Below are 14,463 nucleotides of genomic sequence, written 5' to 3' on the forward strand. Positions count from 1 at the left end.
AAATGCACCCGGTTATAGAAATGACAAACATTTACCTCTTGAACATGTGTGTGTGATGAGAGTGTCACACTATCGAATTAAGCTGGACCCACCATGAGTGGCCACATTGGCCAGGGACCACCTGCCCAGCAACCACCCAGAACCCACCCAGCAACCGCCCAGCACCCACCCAGCACCTGCCCAGCACCCACACAGCACCCACCCAGTGCCTGCCCAGAACCTGTCCAGTGCCTGTCCAGCACCCACCCAGCACCCGCCCAGTGCCTGCAGCTCTTGGCCTGGGGTTCCCACTGTCTCTGGAGCCCAAACTAAAGTGTGCGCCCCCATCCATGACTGGCGGGACCTGGGGCACAATCATCCCTCTGCCTTGCCCAGGGGGCACCCCAGGCTCGGCTCCCACACTCTCCCAGGGCTCCCCAGGGCTCGGTTCCCTTTGCCCACAGTGGCCCAGGCCAGCTTCGTTCTGCACTCCCAGCTATTCTTTCCTTCATTTTCTCACTCTCCCTCATCTCAGGGTCTGCATCTGGGGACCCACGGGGGAGAACTCAGCCCCTCCTGCCCCCTCCATCCCACACACCTGTCCCTAGGCAGCCACGGGGAACAAGAGCACAGAAGCCCTGGAGAAAGGAGAGTGCCTGGGGGCAGCAGGCAGGGGGCAGCACCCAGTCAGAAGGGTCTCCCACCCTTGCTTCTTGCAGCCCTGGCACCCACAGCAAAGCAAGACAGAGCCCAGTAGAGGGGTCTCGGCTGCAGAACTGTAGGGCCAATGGACCCACAGCTCAGGGGCCTGGAGAGCTTGGTCACACAGTCAGCTGCTGGAAAGGCCGCCTCAGCAGGGGGCGCAGGCCGGCTGGGCAGTGCTGCTCCTGGCCACACCTGTGCAGGGAGGGCAGAGCAGGGCAGGGCAGAGGCAGTCACTGGGCTGCAGTGTCACCTCTACAAACCTTGGCTGACACCAATGGGGTCCACAGTGGATATGGCCCTTCAGGGGTGCCCTTGAAGGCAGGAGGGAGCCACTGCTTTCTACTGTTTCCCCTCACCCCCTCAGGCAGTCACTGGCTTCAGCCCAGATGAGGCCAACAGGTACAACAGACAGCAGGGGGCAGGACAGGGAGGAGGAGATGGGACAGGAAAAAGGAGATAGTTCAGGGAGGAGGGATCAGGATCCTATTCTGAAGCTCCTGGAGCATCACTGCTAGGGGTGACATGACTTCCTGCTCCATGAGCCACCCCTGTCCATGGAGTCTGTCCCACCAGGCCAGCAGAGCCCTGGGTTCGCACAGGGAGCCATGGTGGCTTGGGGCCCATACTGCTGGCTCCGTTTGTCCAAATCAATCACTTCTCTATGGCCCAGGTCACCATGGTCACCCAGTTCCTGCTCCGCCGCATTCTGGCTCCTGCTCATGCCCCAGCCATCTGTCTGCATTAGAGAATGACACTGGCCAAGGCCTCAGGGAGGTGGCACTGATGGGCAACTCTGGGTTCCCTGACCAGCTGCACAGCAGACTACACTCAGGGCCCATGGCATTGTCCCTGGCCTGTCTGATGGTGTGGTCCCCAGCCTGTCTATCTAAGGGCATGGTCCGTGGCCTGTCTGATGTCTGATGGCGTGGTCCCTGGCCTGTCTGTCTGATGGCATGGTCCCTGGCCTGTCTGATGGCATGGCCCCCAGCCTGTCTGATGGCATGGTCCCTGGTCTGTCTGATGGCATGGCCCCCAGCCTGTCTGATGGCATGGCCCCCAGCCTATCTGATGGATGGCGTGGTCCTCTCTCTTGTCTCATGTCATGGACCCTGGCCTGCAGGAGGTGACCCAAGGCTGATAACCCCTCCTCCAGGGCCCCTGCACCACACAGCCTGGCCCTGATTACAGCCCCTGTGCTCCTGTGCCTGTCCCCACAGCCCCCACTCTACCAGTGTGCACTTGTCTGTTTCACTCAACACACATTTAATGAGCACCTACTGTGTGCCCCAAGCCCAGAAGGGAGCAGCAAATCAAGGGGGTCGGGGTGAGAGGACTTGGGTGCCCATGGTTTGGCTCCCTGCTCTGGCGCATGAGGCTGCCTCTCTGGGTCTCGGACGCCCACACTGCAGTGTCTGGGAAGGCCTGGGAGCCTGCATTTGGCAGTGGCTCTGGGGCCCAGCCTCGCTGGCCTCTGGTGACCGCAGACAATGACCCCTCTCTGTCTCCATTTACAGATGAGGAGAGGAGTGAAGGGGGGGGGGCCATGTCTCTGAGTGGCCAGTTCCCTGGGCCCTGACTGGTACAGCAAGAAAGAGAATCCGCCTCGGATTTTGGGTGTGGCATGAACCTTAACAACCACCCTTTTTTGCCCTGGGATCCTGGCCCCTGTCCCCCATCCCAGCCGCAGCCAGGACAGCCCCCGGCTGCCCCTTCTGGGCTCATCAACAGTTGTGAGAGGCAGCGTCGGCCCCCAGGAGCCACCTCAACAGGGTAGCTGGGACAGGAGACAGAGCTCAGGCCCTGAGCCCTCCGCTGACCTTCCCAGCTCACCCTCAGGGTTCTAGCCCTGTGCTGATGTCCCTCTGATCCAAAAACTTGCCACAGGCCCTCTCCCTGCCCTGCTCCCCTGTGAGTGACACCCATCCTGCAGCCTCCCACAGCCCCCACCTTCCCTTTGGAAAGCAAGAGCCTTGCCCACAGTCCTTGGTGCCCACAGTAGCTGAAGTCCCCTTGCTCACCAATCCCCTGCAGTCTCCTCCCTGCCACAGCACCTGAGGAAGGGACTGGCCACGCAGTTATTTCATGAGGGGGAAACTGAGGCTCAAGGGCGGCTGCACTGTAGGCTGGATCACCCCGCTGTGAGAAGTGGCAAGGCAGAGACTGGGAGCCAGGAACACTCTGCACTGGGAGCACCCACCCTCCCACACCCTGTGTGCCGACATGAGCTTGTCTGTGCTGCTACAGGGCCAGACAGATGGACACCTTGCTGCTGGTCCCTGGAAGGATCAACACAAATGAAAACATTTAAAAAATTCATCTTCCTTTCTGCAAAAGTGAAAACAGACTCCTCCTTTCTTTCAGCTTTTACTGCAGAAACCTTTCATTGTGGATTCTTTGAATGCGGGTAAATCTTTTTTTTTTTTTTTTGAGACGGAGTCTTGCTCTGTTCCCAGGCCAGAGTGCAGTGGTGCAATCTTGGCTCACTGCAGCCTCCGCCGCCTGAGTTCAAGCAATTCCCCTGCCTCAGCCTCCCAAGTAGCTGGGACTACAGGCATACGCCCGGCTGATTTTGTGTATTTCAGTAGAGACCGGGTTTCACCATGTTGGCCAGGAAGGTCTTGAACTCCTGACCTCATGATCAGCCCACCTCAGCCTCCCAAAGTGCTGGGATTACAGGTGTGAGTCCCCCGCCTGGATAAATGTGGGTAAATTTTTTTAAAGCTGAATAAGCTCCTTGCCTGGGCGCCAGCCGGGGTCTTTCCCAGGGGCAGGATGCACCATGTTTGAAACGTGGACATCAAGGAAAACCTGTTCCCCTCCCTGCCCAAGGCCAGGAGCCTCACTCTGGTGGGCTTGATGCCTCAGAACCACCTCTTGTAGTAGAAATAGGAGGAATTTGTTTTTCCTTTGGATAAAGCCAATTAGCTGGCACAGATGGTCACCCCAGTCTCCAGGTGGATGTGAGATGGAGTCTGGAAGATGAGCTTCTGTTTGTCTTTCAAGGAGAGCGTGCATGTAGCGGGCTGCATCCGCCCGGCCGTGTGCAGGCTGAGATCTCTCTGTCTTTGCAAACTCTCAGCAGCTTACACACAGTGCACATGGCATCCTGGTTTCATGCTCAGTCAATGGCAAATGGTTTTCTTTCTCTCTACCCTAGTGAAGAGGTCTGGGTTAGTAGGAGACCTTGTTTTTCAGTGTATTGCCCTGACACCCATAGATGCTCCAACTCCGTGTGACTAGGAAGTGGCAAGGGAGGAACCCATGGAGCCCCCTGCATGGGATGCTGTCTCCACCTGCCACCACACTTATTCCTGGCTTCGGCTTTGCTGTTGACTCTTGCAGGCAGATAAGGCATCTGCTCAGAGAAGAGCCCAGGTGCCACCAAGGGAGTCAGCATGCTGCACCCCAAGACATCACACCTGTCAGAAGAATAGTGAGGCCTGGCCCCCACTCCGGGTACATCCCACTCTGGGCACACCCCTCTCCGGGCACACCCCTTTCTAGGCACGCCCCTCTCTGGGCACAGCCTTGGACGCCCTGCCTGCCTCCACCCACGGAGGTGCAGCCAGCAAAGCGAGCCGGCCGCCGCCTTCCCATCCCTCGGGAAAGCCAGCCTCATGCCCAGTCTAAGGAGAATTCTAACGGACACTGCGGCTGCCTGTGGGCTCCAGGTGAGCTCCAGGCAGGGGTCCAGGGTGGCTTGAAAAGGCCTTCACTGGTCACTTGCCAGGAAGCCCCAAATAGCTTCCCAATCTACCAGCCTCCATGTGAGCCGTGACCAGGACGTGTTCTGAGTCTTGTCTTCATGTTTTGTGTTTTTCAAAAGTATATAATTTATAAATAAGAGTATAATTTCCAGTAGGTAATATGGGCACACGGAGCCTTACACAGGAGGCAAAGCAAAGTCCACTCCTCCCAGCCCCAGGCCTCCCCTGAAGCAGCCCCGGGAGGCGTTTACATGCTCCTAGGGGATGGGGGAATGGTCCCTCCTTTCTCACAGAAGGACAGTTTGTCCCTTTGAGGCAAGAGAATAGGGTGTGGTGGGGAACCTAAGGCTGTTTCACGCTGATTTACTAGAACTAAATTGAAAGGAAAACCCTAACTTTCCAGGCCTAAGTAACAAAAGGGCCAGCGACTACTCCCTCTGCAAACCCACAGATGGGAAAGTGTCTCTGTTGGTGGCAAGGGAAGGAGATGTGGCAGCTGTGGTTAAGGTTGAGGTGAGGGATAATCCCCTATTCCCCTGACAAGCCCAGTGTATGAACCCTTAAAAGAAAACGAATCGGCCAGCTTCTCCGGGGAGGCCGAGCCAGGAGATAGGAGGCAGAGGCAGAGATTCGAGGTGAGGACTTGACCTGGGTTTGCTCTGAAGATGGAGGATGAAGCCACGAGCCAGAGAACAGAGCAGCCTCCAGAAGCTGGGAACGGCCTTTGGCCAACAGCCAGCAAGGATGTGGGACTCAAGTCCTGTGACTGCAGGTCCTGGATTCTGACAATAGTCTTGGAGCAGGGAGTCAGCTCTTCCCAGAGCCTCCCAGTAAGAACCCTGCTGCTTCCCAGTAAGAACCCTGCTCGCTGAAACCTCAAGTTCAGCCTCATGAGACCCCGAACAGAGAAACCAGAAGAACCCGGGAGCACCTCTGACCTTCAGAGGCTGAGCTGAAAGATGGATGTTGGTTAACGCTGCTACATGTGTTATCATCTGTCCCAGCTGCAGTGGGAAACAAGGGGTATCCCCCTTGCCCGCTCTGCTGATGGAAAGGTCCATTGTTTTCACCCAGTTGGCTATGAAGAAAGCTTTGCATTCTCTCCTTGCTCACATGCACATGTAGTGGAGGACAAATCTGCTCTCGAGCCTTGAGTTGAGTTTTTGAGACACTGCCAGTCAAAGCACCCACAGTGTGCCCCTGTGCAGAGCCCAGGTAGACGCAAGGTCCCACCATCCTCAGGACGGCAGCAGCCGCCTCTGCCAGCCCAGGACCATCTGGCCCCTGCAGGAGCTGCCTGATTCCAGGAGCTCACAGGCCATACCCAGCTCCTCCTGAGCAAGCTGTCTCCGAGGTCTGAATGGAGAACGGGGAGGCCTCAGCCTCTCAGATAACCAGAAAGTGTGCTCAGATGGGCTAAATGTTCTGGGTCCGTTTCCTCCTCAAGCCCAGAAGGGTTTGCTTTGCAGGAACCTGTTGCAGGTGATTTCAAGGACATGAAATTCTTCGGTGGATGTGCCAGGACCCCATTTCCTGAAATTAGAAACTTGTGTCAAAAATCACAAAAGAGGGCCGGGTGTGGTAGCTCACACATGTAATTCAAGCACTTTGGAGGCCAAGGCGGGCAAACAACCTGAGGTCGGGAGTTCAAGATCAGCCTGACCACATGGTGAAACCACATCTTTAAAAAAAGAAAAAAAATCACAAAAGAGACTGGGCACAGTGGCTCACACCTGTAATCCCAGCACTTTGGGAGGCTGAGGTGGGCAGATTATTTGAGGTCAGGAGTTCAAGACCAGCCTGGCCAATATGGTGAAACCCCATCTCTACTAAAAATACAAAAATTAGCTGGGTGTGTGGGCAGGTGTCTGTAATTCCAGCTACTCGGGATGCTGAGGCAGGCAAATCACTTGAATCCAGGAGGTGGAGGTTGCAGTGAGCTGAGATCACACCACTGCACTCCAGCCTGGGTGACAGAATGAGACTTGGTCTCAAAAAAATAAATGAACAAAATCACAAAGGCAGCGGCCTAGCCCAGCATCCTGGCCGCTGCGTCCTCGCTGCAAAGTCAGATTCCTCGCTCCTCCCATGGGTTTCCTGCACCCCTGCACGAAGTCTGCTCAGTGCCTGACATGGCCCAGGATTGGAGCCCCAGATCCCACAGAGGCGGCTGTTCGGAGAGAAGCGGTTGGCTCAGTGTTCTCCAGTCCACACCGCATGAGTAGGTGGCGGAAGAAGAGAGGCAACACTTGGGGCTGCTAGGGCACAGCCCCTCTGGGGCCCTCGAGGTAGTATATAAACCTTGCACCCCAAGGTGAGGAGCTGGGGGCTCCCCACCAACACCAGCAGCTGCTCCTGGGGCGTCACCTGCCAGAAAGCCGAGGAAACCCGGTGCAGAAGACAGCATGTCCGGGAGCAGCCACTCCAGTGGGCCACCTTCCTCAAGCTCCCAGCCCAGCGAGGCCCCCCCTCAGGCTCTCAGTGTGAGGATGTCTCCAGCAGAGCTCTTCAGGGGTCAACACAGCCTGGCCTCTAGGATGGGCCGCGCTGTGAAGGGAGAGGGGCCGGGGTGGGAGAGGCTGCGAAGGGAGAGGGGCGGGGTGGGAGAGGCTGCGAAGGGAGAGGGGCCCTGGAGTGGGAGAGGCGGCTTCTGCTTGTGTGGTTTTTGATTAGGGAGTGACTGAAACCCAAGCCTGCCAGGGCAGGGAGTCAGGGCTCTTAGCAGGGCCGCCTCAGTGGGGACACTTCAGCAGGGACTTCTCTATCACTGAATGATTTTACTGGGGCACGATCACTTGCTCAGTTTTGGCAATCATCGTTTTCAACAGAATAGAGACAAGTGTTTATATTCTTCAACTTTTTATTTTGAAAAACATCAGACAGCAAAGTCAAGAGCCTAGTATCGCATGCACCTGTGTGCACAGCGTCCAGATACAACTAACTGTGAAGGAAACACTCTGCATTTTTGTCTAAATTTACCAAAGACTAAAACACACCAAGTACTGCAGGAGGGACAACCTGGGTGGAGGTGGGAGGGGCTGGAGAGTGGATGGAGTGGGGTGGGTGGAACAGGGCGGGGAGATGGAGGGTGGCGTGACACAGAGTGGGGGGAATGGACAGATAGGTGGAGGTGGGCGAGGGGAGGGATGGATGGGTAAGACATGGCAGTGATAGGTCTTAAGATAAGGCACGGGTGAGGAGATGAAGGAGGGTGGGCCGGGGGGCAGCCCCCAGTGCCCACAGCTGGAGCAGGGGAGGGGCAGGAGTGCTGGGCCGGTGGGCCCTGGGGCACCCCGGCCTGCTGCTGGCTCTCCTGAAGGAGGCCACCGGAGCCCACAGTTGGGTCTGTGTGTGCCTGCGTCTGTTGACAACTTTGAGTGAACTGTGATAGTCAAGGCTTGGGGGAAGTGTGGGAAATGCTGTGATTTTCTTTCTCTGTGAAGTCAAGCCAAGAGAAAGCAGCTCCCACAGCGACAGCACCTGACCTGGAGGAGGCCCAAGGCCCAGAGGCCTCAGGCGTTCACTCCAAAGACCTGAGAATTCAGGGAACCCGGTGGCGGGGTGGGGTGGGGGTCTTCTTGCCCAGACCTGGAAGTTGATAGAACAAGTGCGGTGAGGGCCTCTGCACTCCCTGAGGTCCCCCAGATCCCCATGCCCCGTGAGGACCCCCGCACCCCCTGAGGACCCCTGCAACCCATGAGGACCCCTGCACCCTGTGAGGACCCCTGTGTCCCGTGAGGACCCCCGTGCCCCCTGGGGACCCCTGCGCCCCGTGAGGACCCCTGCACCCCCTGAGGACCCCTGCGCCCCTGAGGACTCCCGCGCCCCCGAGGACCCCCATGCCCCGTGAGGACCCCCACACCCCCTGAGGACCCCCGCACCCAATGAGGACCCCCACACCCCCTGAGGATCCCTGCGCCCGTGAGGACCCCTGAGTCCCGTGAGGACCCCTGCACCCCTGGGCCGGGGTGGAGACCCATGCACAACCCCAGTGACTCAAGGGAAAGAGAAAGAGGCCCCATGGGGCTTGTCAACCATCACGGACCCAGAGACTCTGGGCAGAAGCTTCTGCTCACCACGCTCAGCCAGCCACTGCCCCACCAGGAGAGCCCAGCTGTGAGTCCTCGAGGAAGTGGCTTCAAGAGCCCCTTTCCACCGGCTGCCAAGCCCCTCCAGGCTTTGCTGAGACTATGAGGCAACCAGGTAAAACCAACCTCACTTCCAGGAGACTCAATCACCAGAACTTCAAGGAAACAAAAATCCACCTGAAGACATTTTCCCTAATGACCCAGACAGTCAGACAAAAGCCACGCGGAGCCTGCCCTGGAGTTTCCCAGCAAGCACCAGGTCGTCTGGGTTCTCATGCGGCCATCAAGCCTGTGCACCTCAGCACAGAGCTCAGGAACCCCCCCTAGGGCTGCTGGAGTCAGCTCGGCCTCCACCGGCAGGCCCCAGTGCCCACCGGCATTTCTCAGCTTGCAGGGCACAAAGCCTGACGCTTCGCTCCAGCTCCCAGTAAACAGGAGAGGAGCCGTGTGGCTGTGGCGTGGGCAGATGCACAAGCCCCCTGCCCTGCTGAGGGCCCAGGAGGCCCAGGAGCGCCCCCAGCCTGGCCAGCTGCCCACGCCTCTGGCTAGGACTGTCTGAGGCCCTGAGAGGGAGGCCCAGCGATATACCTGAGACTGAGTAATTTATAAAGGAAAGAGGTTTAATTGAATTACAGTTCGGCATAGCCGGGAGTCCTGAGGAAACAGTCATGGCGGAAGGGGAAGCAATGGTGGCAGCAAGGACAAGAGGCCACTCAACTCTAGCCAGCACCAGCCTCCGTCCTGAGGGCGCAGTGTGTCCAGGAAGGACCAGCAATGCCCATCTGTCTTGCCTTGGCCACTGCCACAGCCAGCCTGACCACCCAGATATGACAGATTGGCTCACCAGGGCACTCTACCCAGCCGCCCGCAGAGCTGCCCAAGAGCCCTACCTCGGCTCTCACCTTCTCATTCCTGATCTCAGTGTAGACATGCTCGGAAGATGATGCATTTGGGCCACTGACACTCCCTCCTAACCGCCTTCCTCTCACCAGTTTTTCTCAGTTACTGCATTATTTTCAGGTGGCCGGTGGATACTTTATACCTGTAAGCAATGCATGGGAGCTCTGCCTCTTGGCTGGTAACCCCCAACTACTTCCATGGAGGGGAAGCCTGGGCTCCCCACCTCGCGCCACACCCCACCCTCATCTTTTCCTTGTCACCTTCACGTTGTTAAGATCTTGGACATTTGCCTCAGTTCAGTCATACATTTGAGACCTCCTATTTGGTCTACAGGCTGATTTTAACAGGTGATATGGTTTGGCTGTGTCCCCACCCAAATCTCATCTTGAATTGTAGTTCTCATGATCCCCACGTGTCATGAGAGGGACCAGGGGCAGGTCACTGAATCATGGAGTGGCTACCCCAGGTTGCTGTTCTCGTGATACTGAGTGAGTTCTCAGGAGACCTGATGGTTTTATAAGCTGCTTTTCCCCCTTTTGCTGGGCACTTCATGCTGCTGCCCTGCGAAGGACATGCTGGCTTCCCCTTCTGCCATGGGTGTAAGTTCCCTGAGGCCTCCCCAGCTGTGCTGAACTGTAAGTCAATGAAACCTCTTTCTTTATAAATTACCCAGTATCAGGTACATCTTTATTAGCAGTGTGAGAACTGACTAACACACCAGGCCATGGTGATAAGCAGCACTTAAGCATTATGACGATTTAAATATCTTTTTTTTTTTAGATGGAGTCTCGCTCTTGTTGCCTAGGCTAGAGTGCAATGGTACAATCTCAGCTCACCATAATCTCCGCCTCCTGAGTTAAAGCGATTCTCCTACCTCAGCCTCTCGAGTAGCTAGGATTACAGGCATGTGCCATTAACACCTGGCTAACTTTTTGTATTTTTAATAAAAATGGGGGTTTTCCATGTTGGTCAGGCTGGTCTCGAACTCCAGACCTCAGGTGATCTGCCCACCTCAGCCTACCAAAGTGCTGGGATTACAGGCGTGAGCCACTGTACCCGGCCTAAATACCATCTTTTGAGAAGCCAAGTGCTGTGTCTGTGTCCTAGGGCAGGAAATACAATTCCATCCTAAACCCTTTTGTGTAAACTAGACTCTGCAGAGCACCAGCTCTCTGCACCATTTGCTTTCACTCTCAGCTTTCACTCTTCTTCCGTGTTCTTGCATCCCCGTGGACTCCTTCTTCCCAGCTGCTGTGGCTCAGGTGCAATGAGCGCCCCAGGCCCTGGCAGACAACGTTGTCCTCACATAGGAGGACATGGGCTGCAATTGAGGTTCTCAGTTCCTTGTGAACTTTGTCCTCGAGCCCCCAGTGTTGCTGATCCCAGCAGCTGTCACTCTGGGTCTGATTCCTGTAGGGACTCGGTTCTGCTCCAGAAGCTCTCAGGCCTTTCCTCCTTACCTCCAGATCCTGAAATGTCACCAGAAGGGGAAGCAACACCCTTTCCCTCAATCCCGCTCGGTACGGGAGCCAGGCTCACACCTCTCAGTTCCCTTCTGTGCTGTCCTCATGGAACTGCAGTTGACACCCACCGGGTTGGCCCTTGAAACCCCAGCATCTCCCTCCTAAAAGTAGACAGAAAACACATCCCAAGCCCCGGCGCTGCAGAGCCTGGCTTAGGGGACATGCTGGGCAGAGGGACTTACTTCAGAAGGACTTTTCCTGCCTCTGAAAAGAATTGCTCCTTTTACAAAGAGGACACTGGCTGTTTTCTGTGTTGACCCAAAGAATAATTTCCCTTTGTTGCACAAAGAAAGCAGAGCTGGCCTTTAGAAGACTAATTAATGAGGAAAGTTTCCATCTTTTAAAAAAATAAATTCTGCCCCTTGTGAATCCACGGGAACCTGACTGGAGAGCTGAAAGATTGCGTGACCCAGGCCAGCCTCCATGGCATTTTGCAAGTGTCCTGTCTCCATCCTGGGCATTTTTAAAGTCGTAATTGCCCCAGGGGATTTTCTATTTTTATTTTTTTGGTAGAGATGGAGGACTCCCTATGTTTTCCAGGCTGGCCTCAAACTCCTGGACTCAAGCAGTCTTCCCAACTCAGCCTCTCAAAGTGCTGGGATTACTGTGCCTGGCTGAGCTTGGTTCCTGGTGACAATGGGCAGTAGCTGAGGACTCAGAGGACCACACATCCCATGGCAGGCAGGAAACGTGAGGCTCATCACCCCCAGGTGACTAGAAAAAGGCAATGAGGAGAAGCTCAGCTCGGCACCCCCAGCCAACTAAGCCAACTTAAAAACGGCATGCGTGGCAATCGCCTGGCCTCTCCCACTGTGGCGCCTGCACCCATCACCCCTGGAGAAGTGCCGGCCCCGCCCCAGAATGTCTGATGCAGCAGAGCTGGGTGCTCAGTGCGCTGCCCGTGTGCACGTGTGTGCATGTATCTGTGTGTCAAACAGTGCATGTGTGCACACCTGGGTGTGGGTGCATGTGTTGTAGCTGTGTGTATAGGTGCCTGTGCATATGTATACACATGTGCACATGTGGAAAGAATACCCATTTCTGACAAGTCTCTGGGTGAGGTTGAGTCTGCTGTTGCAGGGCCTGGACTCTGAGCACCCTGGGTCTATCAGAAGGTAAGTCCTCTTCCTCCTCCTCCTCCTCTTGACCCATCCCACAGGCTGGAGGGTAAGAGCTACGCATGTGGATGGGGATTCCAGGACAGCATGGCTTCTCACAGCAGAAACACATGGCGGAATCTGTCCATCAAGGCAGGCATGGTGAAATCAGTTGTGCACCCTTACCTAGGAATCCTCCATGCCCACAAAAGCAGTACCTGGAAAGCCAGGGCCTGGGTCTCTCCCTCCCTCCACAAGCCCTAAGGAGCGCCTGGTGGAGGCAGCACCACCCACCCCACCCCTCACCCACGCAGCTTGCATCTGGCAGATGTGGTGCTGTGGGCCTGGGTGGGCCTCACCTTTGTCCTGACCTGCTCAGACAACAAGGGCCACATGTAGCCCCACCTTTCACATCAAATCAAGCTGCTGACCTGCAAAAAGAGCAGAATCATCAGACAAAAGACAGGAGGCCTAGTTACATTTGAACTTCAGATAATTCAAATTTAATTCAAATGAGAATATGAATGATTTTACAGTGTAAGTATGTCCCAAATATCTCCATGGGTTCCATTACACTGTGCTATATTACATCACAGGGTTTTATGAGGAAGGTGGTGAGCTCTGCTAACCAGAAGGTGCCCATCCTCCGGCCTCATGGGGACACATGGTTCTTGGTCATGAGAGCCCTGTGCAGCAGAGGGCATGTTCAGAAGGCTTTGGTCAAACAAATAATATTTGGGGCATATTTATATTACACAATGATTCAATATTTACCTGAAATTCACATTTTCACCTGGGCATCCTGGTATTTTTATGTTAAATTTGACAACCCCTGAAAGCAGCCAGAATCCCCTCAGGCAGTGGAGAGCCGGCAGCTGAGCCAGCACACTGCAACCCCCTCCTTCTCAGGGCCGTGGCGGTGCAGGGACATCGTGGGAACAATACTTGTGTAAGGCCAGTGCTGGGAGCATCACAGGCGCTGACCCAGAGACACGTCCAGCCCGGCTTCCGGTCAGCTTGGGGAGTCTTTGGATGCCCCATGTGAAGCATTGGACTTCCTTTCCCGAATGAGAGCGCCCCCTCGTGGTTGCCACATTCCCAGGGACTGCCTGGTTCTCTCCAGCAGGGTTCAGACAGGAGCCAAGATCTGGGTCCGAACAGTGGGTGGAACCTGCCCCCTAGAGGTGTGATGTGTTGGTGGCAAGCCTGGTGGCTGCGCCAGAGAAACCCTGGCCAGGTCGCTTCAGTACGGTTCCCCCGAAGCCCAACTTCTAATTTATCTGAAACCACAGGCTGCTTTGGTCATAAGGGAAATAATTAGATCGGAACCTTAACAGCATGAATTTCCCCCTGAAGAGGAAGAAAGTGAAGGCCTAGGGAGATGAGAGATGTTAGCTAGGTAACAACCTCTCCCTCCTGGCTGTGTGGGAAAGACGCCTCTTCGAAAGACACTGCATCCAGGGCAGGAAGAGGCCGTCTCTGTGGTACTGGGTCAGAACACCCACCACCTCATCTTGCAGCCATGCAGTCCCCAGCACCTCGCCTACGAGGCCACTCAGCCCAGGGAAGGGGACGATAGAGCTGTGCTCGGTGTCCAGACATCTGGATGAGGCCCAGAGGGATGGTCCGTGGTGGACCAGGTGGACCGGGGGGACATAACCCACAGCGGCTGTCCAGCTCCAAAGGCTGAGTTCTTTCTCCAGTGTCTGGGGTCTCAGGCATGAGTGGCAGAGGGAGCAGTCCCACCAGCCATGTCAGTCTCACTGTAGTGGAATTCGACTTCTGTCCCAGAGACTCAGCCAGAGGGAGGACACTGACCACAGGCATTGGACACATAAGGGTATGTTTGACCAAAGCCTTCTAAACATCCCTTCCATTGCACCTGTCTCATGGACAAGAACCAGGTATCCCCATGGGGCTGAGAGATGGGCACCCTCTGGTTAGCAGTGCTCACCACCTTCCAGAAATGACATCAGCTCCCCAAGCAAGAAAGTCCACTTGGCCAGAACCCAGAACCGATCTGAGGAATGATTAACGCTAGCCAGACTTACACAAGACTGATATATAACCTGGAAGGCCTGTATGCTCTGGAGACAGCACCGCTGCCCAGGTTCCCACTAGAGCAGGCAGACCGCCCCAGTTGGGACAAGCTGAGTGTACATCTCCATGTGGACTCGGTCCAATCTGAGGCTCAGCACCCCTGGGTCTCCTGGTCCGGGCCCTGTCTCACCCTTTTATGCCATCTTTTCTCAACAGGCACAGGCGAAGGGGACCCCCGAGGGAGGAGGCTCCCCAGACAGAGGGAGGAGAGTACCTGGCAGGTACTCTCACAGCAGAAACACGTGATGGAATCTGTCCATCAAGGCAGGCGTGGTGAAATCAGTTGTGCACCCTTACCTAGGGGATGCACAGGGACCCCAAGGTGTCCAGGGAACAGGAGATGAGTAATGATGAGGTCCCCATC

Source organism: Callithrix jacchus, chromosome 5 (genome assembly GCF_049354715.1).
Source record: "Callithrix jacchus isolate 240 chromosome 5, calJac240_pri, whole genome shotgun sequence".
NCBI lineage: Eukaryota > Metazoa > Chordata > Mammalia > Primates > Cebidae > Callithrix > Callithrix jacchus.